The sequence below is a fragment of the Oncorhynchus masou genome, chromosome 22 (genome assembly GCF_036934945.1).
Source record: "Oncorhynchus masou masou isolate Uvic2021 chromosome 22, UVic_Omas_1.1, whole genome shotgun sequence".
Taxonomy (NCBI): Eukaryota; Metazoa; Chordata; class Actinopteri; order Salmoniformes; family Salmonidae; genus Oncorhynchus; species Oncorhynchus masou.
The window spans coordinates 2,723,193-2,730,692 of record NC_088233.1 but is presented as its reverse complement, the minus strand read 5'-3'; the positions used below and the strand labels follow the sequence as shown (position 1 = coordinate 2,730,692).

General features: G+C 40.7%; 1 protein-coding gene across 1 annotated transcript in view; it reads right to left on the bottom strand.

Annotated features, from left to right (window-relative positions):
* LOC135508900 (CD81 antigen-like) overlaps positions 1-7,500 on the bottom strand; it is a 34,776-nt gene that overhangs the window by 11,553 nt on the left and 15,723 nt on the right. The window lies entirely within an intron of this gene.

Sequence of the window (7,500 nt, the reverse complement as noted above, 5' to 3'; positions counted from 1 at the left end):
ACTCCATTGGTCCCACAGGGGAAAAGAAATTCACTACTTACATTCATCTACATCTACATTCATCTTACGTCATCCTGCCGTCATTTTGTCATTTTCTTTTTATGACATCCAGGGTTAAGAATACAATACAAAACAATTTGACATAAACAGTTCGATTCATGAATGTTATGAAACAAAAATGTCAAGAAACAAATAAGGTCCTCCAAGCAAAAACATGATTAAAAGAGATATAATCTAATGAAGTAAAATGTTATTGGTCGCTGACACATACTGTATTTAGCAGATGTTATTGCGGTTGTAGCGAAATGCTTGTGTTCCTAGCTCCAACAGTTTTTATTTTTTATTTATTTTATTTAACCTTTTATTTAACCAGTGAGGCCAGTTGAGAACAAGTTCTCATTTACAACCCGCGACCTGGCCAAGATAAAGCAAAGCAGTCCGACACATACATTGACTGTATGTTTGTTTTATTCCATGTGTAACTCTGTGTCGTTGTATGTGTCGATCTGCTTTGCTTTATCTTGGCCAGGTCGCAGTTGTAAATGAGAACTTGTTCTCAACTTTCAACCTGGTTAAATAAAAGGTTAAATAAAATAAATAAATAAAGCATACAACAACACAGTTACACATGAAATAAACAAAACATACAGTCAATAATAAAGTATAAAAATAAATCTATATACAATGTGAGCAAATGAGGTGAGATAAGGGAGGTAAAGGCCAAAAAAGGCCACGGTGGCAAAGTAAATACAATATAGCAAGTAAAACACTAGAATGGTAGATTTGCAGTGGAAGAATGTGCAAAGTAGAAATAAAAATAATGGGGTGCAAAGGAGCAAAATAAATAAATACAGTAGTGGAAGAGGTAGTTGTTTGGGCTAAGTTATAGATGGGCTATGTACAGGTGCTGATATCTGTGAGCTGCTATGACAGCTGGTGCGTAAAACTAGTGAGGGAGATATGAGTCTCCAGCTTCAATAATTTTTGCAGTTCATTCCAGTCATTGGCAGCAGAGATCTGAAAGGAGAGGCGGCCAAAGGAGGAATTGGCTTTGGGGGTGACCAGTGAGATTCACCTGCTGGTGCGCGTGCTACGAGTGGGTGCTGCTATGGTGACCAGTGAGATTCACCTGCTGGAGCGCGTGCTACGAGTGGGTGCTGCTATGGTGACCAGTGAGCGGGGCTTTACCTAGCAGAGACTTGTAGATAACCTGTAGCCAGTGCAGTAGTAAGGTCCAGTTGAAGTCGTACACTTAGGATGGAGTCATTAAAACTCGTTTTTCAACCACTCCAACCATAGTCCTGTGTGGCTCAGTCGGTAGAGCATGGCGCTTGCAACGCCAAGCGTCGTGGGTTCGATTCCCGCTAGGGCCACCCATATGTAAAAGTAGTGGCCCCAGCCGACTTGTAAGTCGCTTTGGACAAAAGCGTCTGCTAAATGGGATATATTATTATGATATATTATAGTTTTGGCAAGTCGTTTTTTTTCTTCCAACAATTGTTTACAAACAGATTATTTAACTTATAATTCACTGTAACACAATTCCAGCGGGTCAGACGTGTACATACACTAAGTTGACTGTGCCTTTAAACAGCTTGGAATCTTCCAGAAAATGATGTCAGGGCTTAAGAAGCTTCTGATTGGCTAATTGACATCATTTGAGTCAATAGGAAGTTTACCAGTGGATGTATTTCAAGGCCTACCATAAAACTCAGTGGTTCTTTGCTTGACATCATGGGAAAATCAAAAGAAATCAGCCAAGACATTGTAGAACATTGTAGACCTCCACAAATCTGGTTCATCCTTGGGAGCAATTTCCAAATGCCTGAAGGTACCACGTTCATCTGTACAAACAATAGTACGCAAGTATAAACACCATAGGACCACACAGCTGTCATACCGCTCAGGAAGGAGACGCATTCTGTCCCTTAGAGATGTACGTACTATGGTGCGAATCGATCCCCGAACAATATAAAAGCAACAGCAAAGGACCCTGTGAAGATGCTGGAGGAAACAGGTACAAAAGTATCTATATCCACAGTAAAACGAGTCCTATATCGACATAACCTGAAAGGCTGCTCAGGAAGGAAGAAGCCACTGCTCCAAAACCGCCATAAAAAAAGGCAGACTACAGTTTGCAACTGCACATGAGGACAAAGCGTGTACTTTTTGGAGAAATGGACTGATGAAACAAAAATAGAACTGTTTGGCCATAATGACCATCATTATGTTTGGAGGAAAAAGGTGGAGGCTTGCAAGCCAAAGAACACCATCCCAACCGTGAAGCATCATGTTGTGGGGGTGCTTTACTGCAGGAGGGACTGGTGCATTTCACAAAATAGATGGCATCATGAGACAGGAAAATTATGTGGATATATTGAAGCAACATCTCAAGACATCAGTCAGGAAGTTAAATCTGGTCGCAAATGGGTCTTCCAAATGGACAATGTCCCCAAGCATACGACCAAAGTTGTGGCAAATGGCTTAAGGACAACAAAGTCAAAGTATTGGAGTGGCCATCACAAAGCCCTGACCTCAATCCTGTAGAAAATTTGTGAGCAAAACTGAAAATCATGTGCGAGCAAGGATGCCTACAAACCTGACTCAGTTACACCAGCTCTGTCAGGAGGAATGGGCCAAAAGTCACCCAACTTATTTTGGGAAGCTTGTGGAAGGCTACCCGAAACATTTGACCCAAGTTTAAACTATTTAAAGGCAATGCTACGAAATACTAATTGAGTGTATGTAAACTTCTGACCCACTGGGAATATGATGAAAGAAATAAAAGCTGAAATAAATCATTCTCTCTACTGTTATTCTGACATTTCACATTCTTAAATAAAGTGGTGATCCTAACTGACGTAAGACAGGGAATTTTTACGAGGATTAAATGTCAGGAATTGTGAAACACAGAGTTTAAATGTATTGGGCTAAGGTGTATGTAAACTTACGACTTCAACTGTATATACACACATATATAAACATATATAAACTCAGAAACGTCCCTTTTTCAGGACCCTGTCTTTCAAAGATAATTAATAATTTGTAAAATCCAAATAGCTTCACAGATCTTCATTGGGTTTAAACACGGTTCATTGAACCATAAACAATTAATGGACATGCACCTGTGGAACGGTCGTTAAGACACTAACAGCTTACAGACGGTAGGCAATTAAGGTCACAGTTATGAAAACTTAGGACACCAAAGAGGCCTTTCAACTGACTCTGAAAAACACCAAAAGAAAGATGCCCAGGTTCCCTGCTCATCTGTGTGAACGTGCCTTAGGCATGCTGCAAGGAGGCATGAGGACTGCAGATGTGGCCAGGGCAATAAATTGCAATGTCCGTACTGTGATACGCCTAAGACAGAGCTACAGGGAGACAGGACGGACAGCTGATTGTCCTCGCAGTGGTAGACCATGTGTAACAACACCAGCACAGGATCGGTGTATCCGAACATCACACATGCAGGACAGGTACAGGATGGCAACAACAACTGCCCGAGTTACACCAGGAACACGCAATCTCTACATCAGTTCTCAATCTGTCCGCAATAACAGAGAGTCTGGACTGATGGCTTGTAGGCCTGTTGTAAGGCAGGTCCTTACCAGACATCACCGGCTACAGCGTCACCTATGGGCACAAACCCACCGTTGCTGGACTAGACAGGACTGGCAAAAAGTTATCTTCACTGACGAGTCGCGGTTTTGTCTCACCAGGGGTGATAGTCGGATTCACGTTTATAGTGGAAGGAATGAGTGTTACACAGAGGCCTGTACTCTGGAGCGGGATCAATTTGGAGGTGGAGGGTCCGTCATGGTCTGGGGCGGTGTGTCATAGCATCATCGGACAGAGCTGGTTGTCATTGCAGGTCATCTCAACTCTGTGCGTTACAGGGAAGAGATCCTCCTCCCTCATGTGGTACCCTCCCTGCAGGCTCATCTTGACATGACCCTCCAGCATGACAATGCCACCAGCCATACTGCTTGTTCTGTGCGTGATTTCCTGCAAGACAGGAATGTCAGTGTTCTGCCATGGACAGCAAAGAGCCCGGATCTCAATTCCATTGAGCACGTCCAGGACCTGTTGGATCGGACGGGAAGGGCTAGGGAAATTCCCCCCAGAAATGTCCAGGAACTTGCAGGTGCCTTGGTGGAAGAGTGGGATAACATCTTACAGCAAGAACTGGCAAATCTGGTGTAGTCCATGAGGAGATGCACTGCAGTACATAATGCAGCTGGTGGCCACACCAGATACTGACTGTTACTTTTGATTTTAACCCCCACTTTGTTAAGGGACACATTATTCAATTTCTGTTAGTCACATGTCTGTGGAACTTTTTCAGTTTATGTCTCAGTTGTTGAATCTTGTTATGTTCATACAAATATTTACACATGTTAAATTTGCTGAAAATAAACGCAGTTGACAGTGAAGAGGACATTTCTTTTTTTGTTGAGTTCATCAACTACACAGTGCAGACTCCTTGACTTTTTCCACATTTTGTTACATTGCAGTCTAATTGTAAAATGGATTTAAAAAAAAATTCCCCTCGTCAATCTACACCCAATACCCCATAATGACATCACAATAACCCATAATGACATCACAATAACCCATAATGACGAAGCAAAAACTGGTTTAGAAATGTTTGCTACTTCATAAAATAAAAATCTAATATATCCATTTATATACAGACACTTTACTCAGTACTTTGTTGAAGCTCCTTTTGGCAGCGATTACAGCCTTGATTCTTCTTGGCACACCTTTATTTTGGGCTTGGCACACCTATATTTGGGGAGTTTCTCACATTCTTCTCTGCAGATCCTCACAAGCTCTGTCAGGTTGGATGGGGAGCATTGCTGCACCGCTATTTTCAGGTCTCTCAAGAGATGTTCGATCGGGTTCAAGTCCGGGCTCTGGCTGGGCCACTCAATGACATTCAGAGACTTACATATAAAGTGGATACAACAGTATTTAAACATTATTAAAGTGACCAGTGTTCCATTATTAAAGTGACCAGTGTTCCATTATTAAAGGGACCAGTGTTCCATTATTAAAGTGACCAGTGCTCCATTATTAAAGGGACCAGTGCTCCATTATTAAAGTGACCAGTGATCCATTATTAAAGTGACTAGTGTTCCATTATTAAAGTGACTAGTGTTCCATTACTAAAGTGACTAGTGTTCCATTATTAAAGTGACCAGTGTTCCATTATTAAAGGGACCAGTGTTCCATTATTAAAGTGACTAGTGTTCCATTATTAAAGTGACCAGTGTTCCATTTTTAAAGTGACCAGTGTTCCATTATTAAAGGGACCAGTGTTCCATTATTAAAGTGACTAGTGTTCCATTATTAAAGGGACCAGTGCTCCATTATTAAAGTGACCAGTGCTCCATTATTAAAGGGACCAGTGCTCCATTATTAAAGTGACCAGTGATCCATTATTAAAGTGACTAGTGTTCCATTATTAAAGTGACTAGTGTTCCATTACTAAAGTGACTAGTGTTCCATTATTAAAGTTACCAGTGTTCCATTATTAAAGTGACCAGTGATCCATTATTAAAGGTACCAGTGTTCCATTATTAAAGTGACCAGTGTTCCATTATTACAGTGACCAATGTTCCATTATTACAGTGACCAGTGTTCCATTATTACAGTGACCAGTGTTCCATTATTACAGTGACCAGTGTTCCATTATTACAGTGACCAGTGTTCCATTATTACAGTGACCAGTGTTCCATTATTAAAGTGACCAGTGTTCCATTATTACAGTGACCAGTGTTCCATTATTACAGTGACCAGTGTTCCATTATTAAAGTGACCAGTGTTCCATTATTATAGTGACCAGTGTTCCATTATTACAGTGACCAGTGTTCCATTATTACAGTGACCAGTGTTCCATTATTAAAGTGACCAGTGTTCCATTATTACAGTGACCAGTGTTCCATTATTAAAGTGACCAGTGTTCCATTATTACAGTGACCAGTGTTCCATTATTACAGTGACCAGTGTTCCATTATTACAGTGACTAGTGTTCCATTACTAAAGTGACTAGTGTTCCATTATTAAAGTGACTAGTGTTCCATTACTAAAGTGACTAGTGTTCCATTATTAAAGTTACCAGTGTTCCATTATTAAAGTGACCAGTGTTCCATTATTACAGTGACCAGTGTTCCATTATTACAGTGACCAGTGTTCCATTATTAAAGTGACCAATGTTCCATTATTACAGTGACCAGTGTTCCATTATTACAGTGACCAGTGTTCCATTATTAAAGTGACCAATGTTCCATTATTACAGTGACCAGTGTTCCATTATTACAGTGACCAGTGTTCCATTATTAAAGTGACCAATGTTCCATTATTACAGTGACCAGTGTTCCATTATTACAGTGACCAGTGTTCCATTATTAAAGTTACCAGTGTTCCATTATTACAGTGACCAGTGTTCCATTATTACAGTGACCAGTGTTCCATTATTACAGTGACCAGTGTTCCATTATTAAAGTAACCAGTGTTCCATTATTAAAGTGACTAGTGTTCCATTATTAAAGTGACCAATGTTCCATTATTACAGTGACCAGTGTTCCATTATTAAAGTGACCAATGTTCCATTATTACAGTGACCAGTGTTCCATTATTAAAGTAACCAGTGTTCCATTATTAAAGTGACCAGTGTTCCATTATTAAAGTAACCAGTGTTCCATTATTAAAGGGACCAATGATTCCATGTCTATAGGGCAGCAGCCTCTAAGGTTCAGTGCTGAGTATCCAGATGGTAGCTGGTTAGTGACAGTGACTAAAGTCTGGGAAATTCTTTGTCTGCAGTCCAGCGTGCTGCTCAACAAGCACATTGCAATGCATCTTGGTTTATGTGGGAAACACTAGTATGATAAGTCAGTATGATAACCCCATACAGAAACAAACTATTGAAATTGAATTCTTTGTCTTTTTCCAGGTGGCTTCCCTGTCCAGCGATATAACATGTGAGATGAAGAGGGCATCCCGTAACATCCTGTTACTGGGACAGGGTGACTTACCAGATCCATCCGGACTGAGAGGGAGGAGGGAGAGCACACGCACACACATTACACGCACACACACATTACACACACATTACACACACACACACATTACACACACACAAACATTACACACACACACACACATTACACACATACACACACACATTACACACACATTACAAACACACACGCACACACACACACATTACACACATTACACACACATTACACACATACAAACATTACACACACACACACACACATTACACACATTACACACACATTACAAACACACACACACACGCACACACATTACACACACACAAACATTACACACATACACACACACATTACACACACATTACAAACACACACACACACACACATTACACACACACAAACATTACACACACACACACACACACATTACACACACATTACAAACACACACACACACACACACACACACACACAC